General features: G+C 26.7%; 1 long non-coding RNA gene across 1 annotated transcript; it reads left to right on the top strand.

The window, feature by feature from the left end:
• The first annotated feature begins 4,227 nt into the window (after positions 1-4,227).
• LOC132930186 (uncharacterized) lies at positions 4,228-5,154 on the top strand. The gene is made up of 2 exons (XR_009662195.1): positions 4,228-4,408; positions 4,618-5,154. It is a non-coding gene; the product is annotated as an uncharacterized LOC132930186 (long non-coding RNA).
• Positions 5,155-12,649: the final 7,495 nt, after the last annotated feature.

Here is a 12,649-nt window from a genome sequence, read left to right as displayed (position 1 = left end):
TCTTAAATTACTTCTTTTCTTTCTATTTAATAATGTATAAAATCAATGAATGAACATTTTAAACTACATTTATATCATTTTTTTTATTTTTTTTTATCAAAATATATTCAAATTTACAATAAATATAATTTTAACAAAAAATATTTTGCCACCACTTAATACTACTTAAAAATATACATAGATATTTAAATTATTTACTTAATATTATACTTAATTTAACAAAGGTAGCTTGTATAGTGTATATAAGTCATCTATATTCTTAAATTGCTTTTAAATTAAACTTATCAATTATCGACACCAGAGTTCAACAGCTGATATTTAAATTTGTTTCTCATTCTCACACAAATAAATCGTGGAAAATTAAGTTAAACATATTTTAAAAATTTTTATACATTTTTTATTTAGTCAAAAAGTTTTCTGTAACTAAATCACAACAACTATATCATAATTCCTGTATATCATATTATAACATAATATGTTTTAAACATTATTATTTAAATATATTATAAATTATGAACATGCGATGAGCATTTATTGTTTTACTTATCTAATCTTTTCGATTATAAGTTGTTGGTAGAACAAAAAACTACTTATTTTTTTAAATTACTTATATATTCTATTATATTTATCAACGTACTCAGGATGATGTCTATATGATGAAACATAATATAGCTCATAAAACACTTGAACAAACATTTCATAACGTGTTTTATTTTAATCGCAAAAATATTCGTGCACAAAACAGTACCACATTAATAAAAATAAAATGAGTAAAACACCATAATAGTAATATTATTTTTACGTTAGCTATACCAGCTGATCTATTTAAAAGCTTTTATCAAAGAACTACTAACGTTTTGAAATATATTTTCGTGACATTTTAAGTCGTTAAAAACATTTTTTTATGAAAAAACGTTTTTTATTATTCGTTATTAATATTTTTTTGAAACTTTTTATGACAACATGAAATTTTAGTTCCTTATTCCAAAACAAAATATTTTATGAAGTATTAACATAAAATCTCGAATGAGAATTTATAAATTTAATTATTACTATAGTAACTTTTTATAGATAGTTATTACCATGTTAATAACTCTAAAAGACTAAACCTAGATGATATTTATATGTTCATTATGTTCATTACTGTACATTAACATAATGAAAATATTCATTTTTATCTCAGCTATTTATCTCGTGCTGATTGTAGTCGTTTTATAAATTTCAAACAAAAAAAGTGAATTCTGATTTTGTGCAGTGTAATTGCTAATCCATTAAATATTTGCCATTTATATTTTATAGAGATAAATCCGAAATTGGAATTGTGACACATGTTAAAAATATTTATTTTAAATATGATATAAATTTTTTACTCTTATTAAATTCTGTTTACTATTTATGTATTAAATTTATTTACATTGATTAATTTTAAATTTAACATTGAAAACTGAAAATTTAATTTTGATTTGGTTTATCGTTTGATTTACTTAGGACAACTAGCAGCCCCGTGATGGTGAACAACCGATCCCAAAACGGATAGGCTGATAAAAATTCTATGTATTTTTTTTTAATTAAAAAATGTATTGCTGCTCAATATTAGAGTTTGATTTTTTGTATGTTTATAAAATGATAATTTGAATAGTGTGATGAACACCACTAAAAATATAATTGTCTTAAAAAAAAAAGAAATAGTAAAAACTGTGACAACTGGCGAGTCTTTCAAGTCTTCCTTACTATTAATTAACAGAGTAGAGTACCAACAAGAGATATACTAAGAATAATACAATAAAAATAACATTTAAATAATCAGAATCACCTAAGACACATTTTCCACTTACAAACTTACTTTTTATAACATCAGAAAATAATTTACATTACCTACATCAAAATCCTAGCCCTATATATTTATAAAATTAAAACTAATTAACTGCCCGTTCGATATTAAATTTAAAGGTACCTATCGAAAATACTTCAAAAAACATTTTGATTCAGAGTACTAAATCGAAGAAAAAAAAGAAGAAAAAAAAGTAAAAATTGAAAAATGATAAGAATATATAAAATTATGTAAGATAATATAGTTTTTCCAAAATGTTGTTTTGCAATTATGTAAAACTATGTGAAAATAATATATTGAAAAAAAAATTAGTGTGTTTATTGATTTGTGGTATAAAAACTTAAAATAATTTTAAATGTTTTAAAAATATAAGTAATTACAGAATGTTTAATGTTTTTACAGTTAATGTTTCTCAAATTACAAAAAAAATAAGTAATACCTAAAATCTATTGGTAAAAATTGTTTCCTTTTTATTTCAGTTCCAATTTCGTCCAAAAAATATTTGACTATTATGCATAAATAGGTGCTTACATATTTTCATACTATAAAAACAACAAAAAAAATCCTCAATACACGCAGAATCTAAAATAAATAGCTTAAATTTAGTTTTTGATTCGAAGTATTTTTACATGTTGATAATAAACGATAATTTATATATAATTCGATTTGGCGCAGTAAACCGCATAACATTGACTGTATACAATATATTATATGCTGAGATAATATCATTGTAAAATCCGTATAATATAATAATGTGCGTATATCAGAAACTATATACACAATAGTAGGGGTCCTATAAAGTCCCCTGGGATAAATGGTGGACACTCTACAAATACTATATACAACTTCCGACGAGGCTTAAAACATTTTTCTACCACATATATAATCATTATATAAATAATATTATTCAGTACTATATTTTACAACATATATATTATATTATATAAACTAATGAAATAATCGTCTAAATACTGCAGTACGCATAATATCTATTTATACAAACTTGACGTAATGATATTAATTATTATTATGTTTAACTTCACTTCGGTTACCTCAACGTAAAATAAAACATTGTATTATTTCGTTATAAATTCAAAAGCAATGTGGTACCTACACGATATAAATCACTCAGATGAAATTGGTTTGCTGTATAATTTCTTGATATTTTTCCTTGGTTGTATCGATAATTTTTACTTATAAATTATAATTAAAAAAACATAATACATATACAATATACATATTACCTATAGATCAGGATCACTAATTAATATTTTTGAAGGGCCACATTAGGAATCTGAATATTTTTCGCGGGCTATCAAAGTTCTAAGTACCTAGATATTTACATTATTTAAAAACCAATAATATTTAACAAAAATAATAATTTACAACGTAACGACCATTTTCTATAAATAATAATATTTCCATGCTATGTAGTTAGTAAAAATATTACCGTATAATCGCTACTTAAACCAAAATAAGAATTGCTCTTACCCTAAAAAGTTATTCCAAAAACAAACTAAAACCTCTAAGATATATGGAAGTATACTATTATGAATAATTAAATAGTCAATATTCCCAAATACTGACTTTGCAAACATAAAAATATTTACTATGTCTTAAAAATTTAAGAGTTAAATTATCAGAATAAAATATATGTTTGAAGTTTGTTTGGTAATCACTTGTCATCGTGTAAGTACATGATGAAGCATAAGTTTTCACATGATCAACTTTGTATAATTTATTAATCTTATAAAGCAAAATAACACATTCATTAAACATTTAAATTCCGGAAAAATAAATATTAAAATGTTTTAATAAAAAAATGTTAATCGTGATATTTTAAATATTTCTTCAGTGTCTAGTTATTAAACCATATTGATCTCTATAGTAAACAGTGTTATGCATGTATAATATAATATTTTACAACTGCTTAAAAATTAAAAATATACATACAAGTACACCAATATCACTTTATTACGTCCTCAATTATTCGAAGTAAACCATACATTAATCATTTAACTGAATAGCAATTTTATAATCAAACATTCTATTGCGGGCGCGTCGCAATATTATGCATTCACTTTGAGTAATCGGTGTGCAAATAAACTAAATACTTTTATATCTATAAATTATGATTAATTTATTGAACCTGTAGGTATAAAGCGTACTATACTTATATATTATATTAATTATAATACCATTTTGTAGTCTCACACGTACGGTGTATATACATATTATTATTATACTATCATGTACAGCAGGTAATGAATTAAAATAAAACGCAATGCACTCGAACTCGCGTTATCTGTGAGTCACACGACTACACGAGTGTTGTCCTCGCAATGAAGTGTCGTTCGCAGATAAGATAGGCGTCAGTGGCCGTCTCTTAGATAGTTGGTAAAAGAACGTTTTACGTTTAGTCTTCGATCAGAGTTCAGTCGAATTTCAATTCAACTATACATATAAAACAATAAAGCAACCAACGCCATCATCAACATGTACAAAATCGTATTTGTCGTAGCCGTCTTCGTCTTCGCGTTCCAGGGTGCTATCAGTAGCCCCGTTGGCGAAACCGAGGTAAATATGTTTTGTATAAAGCGCTTCAGGTTTAACACATCGTTTTGGTCCGTAATCATAAATTGTCTTTTGTCCGATCAAACGTAATTTGACTATACACGTCAGATATATACAATATATATAAATCGTACGCATATGCGGACATTAGAAGATGATTTAAATCGCGTGAATTTAAAATAATATTTTCTCTTATATTGTCCGCGTTGCAGGTCGAAAAAGTGTCCAACTCTGAAATTCAACCAAAGAATGTAGCGGAGAACGCCGAAACACAAGCACCTACGACCGTAACGGAGGCAGCTATTACCACTACAGCCCCAAAGAGTGGAGCTTCCAGCTCGGAAGTTTGCATACTGCTCGTTCAAGTTTCATCGTTAGCCCTAATTGCCAAGCAAATGTTGTTGTAAATTTAATTAAGTATGTAGTTTGACGAAAAAGTGTAACTAATTTCAAATATACGAGTACTCACTACATAATATATTGTTTTATTATTCGTACTTTTATTTTCATACATATTATAATGTTTATTAATTATTATGATTAAATCAATATTCTATAAGATAATATTATTATAGTAGTTACGTCTTATTACTTCACTATTAGCATATAAAATATATTATTTTTTTTTTTTGGATGTATAATAATATGCAAAATAACAAATTGACTTATTTAATATTTCATCTTCATTAATTAATATCTATTATTATACCTTAATATTTCGCCAACAAATAAAGATATTTTCATACATACTACATGTCATTATTTATCGATGAAGCTTCATGTTATTTAAAGGTACTATCATTAATAATATAAATATCGTAATATTTCAGATATTGTTATGATTATATATACTACGAGTATATAGCTAGATAATATAGATTATGTGTATTTTATTTATTTTAATTTCCTATTTATACGTATCATCTTGGTATGTTTTATGGTTTTATCGTTAATTTCCTTTGGCAACAAGTTATTACATAATTTATACTCAAACCAACTATATACTATATAAAAATATAAAATATTGTTGTGTCTATCAATAATATTTTACGCTTGTAGATTATAATTAATATACACAAGCGTAGTGGATACTTCTTAACGGTAAATATTTATATTTTTTGATATAACTTCATAGTGTATATATAATTTATCACAGACTTTTACACAAAATTATTATTCCTGCTAAATAAAACAATACTTTTTAGCTCCTGGAGACCTGGATTGAATAACCATTAAGTTGTAAAATACACATGCCTATCTCAATCTGTAAAACGACAGGAGAAATATATGCATGTAAAAGGTGATTATTTTATCAGTCAACACTTATTAGCTCGAAAGATATTATATGAATATAAATATAATAAATGTATAATAAATTTAATATTTTTTTTTTTAATGTTATAAGTGTTTGTTTCTTTATAGGTATTTAAAAAGAAAATTAGTGCTTATACCTCTCCACTTAATTTCTAATATGCCTAACTTACCTTAATCGTATTAAAATAAATTATTATTTTTTTCGTGTTCTTCGCAGCAGTGAAACCAAAATATAATCAATTATCTTTACAATATTATAGATTTATGTAGATACACTCGATTAAACAAAATATATTTTGCAATCGTGATGATAACGACATATTTATTGCATTAAGACACAAATTCTTAAGTATTTGATGTAATATACGTATTAAGAATTCAAAAATAACGTTTACGATTATCAGTTGTTTTAAATCTAAGGAATTTAAAAAAACGATGTGCTACGGTTCACGGAACAATTATAATCTTGTAGCCTGTGTTCTACACAAAAATAACTGGTATGTTCTAAATATTATCTTGCGATAATGCGTAATCAAATTTTTCAGATTTTTGGCTGCAGTAGTACAAAACTGTGATCAGATCTGACTTTTACTAGTTTTAATTAAATGTGTTTAATAACGATAATACCTTAGACAATCTAACTTTTCACTTTCTTGATAAAATACAAAAATTTGCAATACGCATCACCTCTAATGTAGTTTCAAACTACTATAGTTTGAATGCAGTTAATACTTTAATAGTATTTTATTTAATGAGAAACGTTCAAGTTCTTTATTATTATTAATACAATTTTTTTTATAACTTTCGGTTAAGTTGGATGTTGCATATCAAACGCCACCATTTAATCTTGATACAATAATTTCAATTTTCAAATATGCAAAAACATGCCCCCTTACCTCTCCGCTACTTTATAAAGTTTATTTTCTATAATACGCAAAACCTTGTACTAGGTAGACTGCTGACAGTCAGTCGACTGCAGTTGACGTTGTACATTAGGGCAACTCATGTCTATGCCAAAATTGCATGGCGTGGAAGTTTTAAGTTAGCGTTAAATATTAAACTGCAATTATTAATTTTTCATCATAATAACGTCTTTATATTTTTACCTCAAAAAGTTATAACACGCATATTGTGCACATCATTATTTATTTATCAATAAACAGTATTATTATTATAACGAATAAGCTATAAACGTGATTGTCACAATCATGACTTTCATTGTTTCTATCGTAATAATGTACTGTACATAAAAATATAATTTTTTTAATCTCTCAATTATATTTGAATAGGTACTATATTATTATGATTTATGATATTCGGTGAATATTACGTATATACCGTTCAGTACCTATTAAATAAATATATTACGTGGTTATTAAATATTTACTGGTGATATATTATTATTATTATGACATGATAATATATGGTTTAAGTGCATCAAAAAGTTTTAAAATAAGATCAAGCAAAATTCCTAGTAAATGATGGTGAGGAGAGCATAAAAACGAGGAAAAGTAAGAGCAGAGGGAACCAACGAACGGACGACGGTAAAAAAAACGCGTTTCACCGCGTTTATTAAGGCACGACGAGACCAATGGAAAACTTTGGCAGCCTGCCGCAACTACCACCGCCACTGCTGTTCGCGCGTCTTCGGCCATTTTCCACGTGTACGCCGAGAGCAAAACGCCGCGACAATGAGAGACGGCACGCAGATAAAACCACCACCACCGCCTGTGGTAGGAGCTTTGCGGTTTCCATGGCAATTCACAGGGATTTACAAGTCGACCGATACTATTCGTCGTTCCGTAGCCCTTTTCCCGCGCTCATCCACCTTCACCGTACAGCACCACCACCAACGCCCCCGTCAACCGAGAGCGCGTTCACCTACCCCCTACGAGCTTATAAAGTGATTGTGCGACAAAGATTTACAAGCGTAATATATATTGGTGTGTGTAAATGTATGGTATACAGCGTGCTGCAGAGTCATGGATACCCATACAGGGTGATACACTGCTACGTATCCTTTAATCTATCACAATACTACGAGTTTCTCATTTAACGTTTTTATAACATTTTCCTATATATTTCACAATAAATACACAACGATCATGGCCGTATTCAGGGGGGGGTTTTCAGGGTTCAAACCCCCCCCCCCCCCCCGAAATGTCATCAAAAATATTTTTATTGACTTTCCTCGATAATCCTAAACATCGCGTAAATTAAAAAAAATATATTTTCATCTATATATATATTTTTAATTTTAAAACCAAAAATAGAATGCAATTATAATAAATATGTGACGTTATCGTATCGCCAACTGAGGTTTATAAACACAACAATGAATGAATGTTTCGTAACAAGTGTAATTTCGTTATTTTTAGTATTCTTTTATTTCGTTTGTGTAACTTATCAGAAGACGTTCGTTGATAATTTTTTATAAGCACCATTCAAACTGTCGGAACATTTTTTCGCTCTTATGCTCAACGTAGTGAAGTATTGAGAATATCTAGAGAATATTAGAGAATGATGTTACTCTAAAAATTCTGGTTTGTTATAAATTTAATAAAAAAAATGTTGTTAAAATATACAATATAAATAAAAATAAAAACTTATGTATTTGGAATAATGAAGTTAATTTATTCTTGTATTATTGGTACCTTAAACAATGATATGTGGTTATATTAAATTAAAATTCTTAAAAATGATGTTATAGTTTTATATTATAATGAAACCCCCCCCCCAAAAATTAATCCTGGATACGGCCATGACAACGATTCGATATAATAAGTGTTCATTATACATTTAACTATGCTAACACAAAGGTTATGCATATTATCTTCGTCTTTTATTAATTTAATATTTAAGCTCGACAACCATAAAATACATTGTTCGCGTGCGCCGAATCAGCAGAAGAATATTGCATTCTAATAACATGTGCGTTGTGTATATAATATTGTACATTTATCGAATAAGAATTTGTTAACCCACAATTGGCATATAAAGTTTAGATGCGGGTGGTGTATATTATATAGTGTACTCCTAATTATTGGTTCCCTATTTCTTATAATTTATATGATATAAATAACGTTAGACTGTTTACATATTATTATGTTATTTAATAATAATCTATACTAGTCTATATAACTACCAATATTTTACCCAACTAACTAAATATCTAAATTATTGTTATTAATTTCGTACTGACCTTAATGATTGTATTATTATATTATGATTATTTTAAGGTTTAGTATATACACATTACACGTGCTAGTTATATTGGCGATAGTAATGTAAACAATAAGCTAACCATCGTCAATAAGAACGAAGAGAAACTAAACAATAACTTTCAGTAACCCTACCCCGTTTAATTGAGATAATAGTTGTGATATACATATCCTACGACTACTCCGAAATACCATAAAAGAACAACGAAAGTACACAAAACAATAAAGTGTTCAGTTTCATTAGAACAGATGTGCTCACAATATTCTCGTTAAATTCATCGAAAACTTGGAAAAAGAGTTAATTAAAAATTTATTATAGGTATTTATATTAGCGAAATCATCATATTATATAATATTTAATACTTTTTTATTAACCTTTTGTATATATAACAATATTTCAAAAGTTAATACAATATAATATTTTATACACATACGCATGTTGTACAAGACTTCAGGTGTTTTTTATTTGACAAAATTAAACGAATTCTTATAAGATGGATCTTAATGATAATCAACTGGTCAATTAGTACAATTAGTATATTAATACCTATCTTAAAAATAAAAATCTTTTTATTTACAACTTTATATATACATATATATTATAGAGAGTAAATCATAATGATCTGACACATTCAAGTATAATTTTAATGTAAAGTTGTCATATATCCATGATACACTGTGTATTTACTCGTCGTACTGGTAACTACAATCATTATAAGTGCCAGTATCAGGTTGGTATATTTAATGATATTATGCATTAAGCATAATTTATTGTATTTAAAAATTACAACAAAGGCAATAAATCATAACTCAAATCGCCATAAAGCGATTCCAAATTTTGAAATTGGCTTTATTTATTTAAAATTACTAATATGGTAGTAATAATAATATATAGAAACTTAAAATTAACCTTTAAATTGCTACGCATATTTACAACTCTTATCATATAGTTTTGTATGATTAATACAAAAATAATTCAATTTGGACCAATATCAGTTAGGTTAGGTATATATATATATATCTTTAATCGTAGTTAATCGGCAGTTATATGCAGTATATCATATTATTGTATGTGACCAAAATCTTATCAAAATCGAAATTATTTTCAGTTTATTATATTACGGAAATGAAAATAAGCGTGTATAATGGAGACGTATTCTATTGGCATACCTCCTACGCAGTAAATCGACAGCAATAATCTATACACGAGCTGACATAATTTAATGGTCAACTATAAAACATACCAACCGTGATAAAACGACTAGACCTTTAAACTAATTTCTCACTGGGGACGGTTTTCTTTTTACACCCTCGAAATTCTTCCGGGCCGTGTTATTCTGGCAAATGTTTAAAAACGCGTTTACTTACACTACTGCACCCTTATAACACATAATACTAAAAGCAACACGCGCTCCAACCATCATCACCGCCCTTTTCTATGAATAAAAAAGAGCAAACGAGGGTAAACCGACAAATCAACGTGGTAAGTATTTATTACATAATATAGCACCTAAATATCTTTCCACACTATAAATTGCTCGTTCGAATATGTATGAGTGTGGTAAATACATTATTATTTATTACGCTATTTTGTAATAGCTATAAAGTTCGTGTTATAGTATAATGTTACATAATAATGTTAACAATAATTTTTAAATGGGTATTAAATTACGTACGTTTATTAATCTTACAATTGCTTACTAAGTTAATCTATATGACTATTAAACATCGATTTCTATATGATATTTACTTGTTTACTGTCATCGTTACTCATTAGAAAACAAGATAAATGAAAAATGCAGCGGTTGACTGTACCGCACAATGTTGAGTGTACGGTACACTATGTACCTATACATTTATTATTATTATTGGAAGTTTGGGATTATGATACTATGTAATTATGTAGAATCAATAACTCCGACTCACTATATAATAACATATATTAAATACGTTTTACTTATGGAAAAATAAAAATAAAATACAAATTGGTAGTATAAATTAATGTTAATACTATAATAATATAGTGTAATAAGCATTGGACATCACTAGGTATATATTTTTGTATAACTATACATACGTACAGAATAAAATAAATTAAGCTTATAACAATAACAATTAAAAAAAAAAATGGAAAATAATATTATAGTTTGAATGAAAAAATAGTAATTATACAAATAATCAAAATATTTAAGAATGTGACGTTATACAGAGTGTGTTATAAAACTGTATAAAGTTTCAAATTTTAATGTTACGTGTCTACTAATAAATTAATCGTTAATAGTTCAATCTCTTTAATCCAGTAAATTATTTCAAGACAACGTGTATTTATAATGTAATATATAATATGTGTTTATCAGTAAATGGCGAATGCGCATTATGCTTATTGTTTATCAATAATTCCGTATGCATAAAGAAATATAATAAATACATGGTATATATTTTTCAATATGCGATCACTCCTTGTATGTTAAGTTATTTTTATACTTTTATATTAAGCCGAAAATTTTATTTTTTTATTTTTATGATGCTACTACTGATTTTACAAAAAGTAGCGAGTGCTAGTTGTAATATTATAATTTATACTTTTCCTATACCTAACCTAAGGTTTACCTCTGCAGCTCCTCTACTCTTCGTGGGTTAGTTTATTTATTTTATAAATCAAAATATGTTTTACAATGTATTATGTAATACCATGATCTATGCGTAGATTTATATATGTCGCATCCAAATAGTGAAATCACTCATTTCATGAACTGGATATCCAGATAGTGAAATTCATCGGCCAGATCGTGAATTTTGACGAAAATACATTATATGGACATCCATTTCATGAAATGGACAATACTTATATTGTGAACTTTGTGTAATTATTATAAAACAAGATATCATATTATTATAACTATACTTTTCTATATTGTTCTATGAACAAAAATATGACAATAATAGTCATAATAAATTATATCATATTAAATTATATTTTTTATAATTTATAAACAACAGTGTTACCTATGAAGTATTATGAAATACATATTCATGAAATTAATGTTATTTATATTACTTAACTACCTATAGTATATTATAGTATAGTATATTTTTTTATTAACAAAATAATTAATTGATACATTTTTATATTTTATTATTTATTTTTACACGATAATTGATTATGGCATCGGCTGTTACATATCATATTGTTTTTAAAACAGGCACACCTACTTGATTGGCAAGGAGTTTTTGCCTTACACGAACAAGACAAAAATCATTGCCCTCCTGAAATTTTTTTAATCATTTCTCGCACCGATAATTCAACATTTTTATCAACTTGGTCAGGAGTTAGAAATTGAGTCGTTGATCTTTTCAAACATTCACTACTGAACCATCCTTTTATTAAGCCATATCTTGTTCCCAGTTTATGTAATCCTTTTTTTTTTTGTTCCGTGATCACACAAATTATGTTTGGAGGATCTGTAGGTCCCCTATCAACTTTTGGTACTCCGAATATAACACATTGATTAATATTAAAATCTTCAGTTATTCTGCCGTTTCCCTGTTAAAAATAAATTTAAATTAAGATATGAAGTAAAAGTACAATTCTTTCTTCAATTGTATTCTATTATTTACCTTGATTATTTTTTCTGCAGCTTTAATTTTATATCATTTTCATAATATAATAGATATAGATCACGGATAAAACATTTCATTATCTTTATTG

This window comes from Rhopalosiphum padi, chromosome 4 (assembly GCF_020882245.1).
Source record: "Rhopalosiphum padi isolate XX-2018 chromosome 4, ASM2088224v1, whole genome shotgun sequence".
Taxonomy (NCBI): Eukaryota; Metazoa; Arthropoda; class Insecta; order Hemiptera; family Aphididae; genus Rhopalosiphum; species Rhopalosiphum padi.
This window is presented reverse-complemented; position numbering and strand designations above follow the sequence as displayed.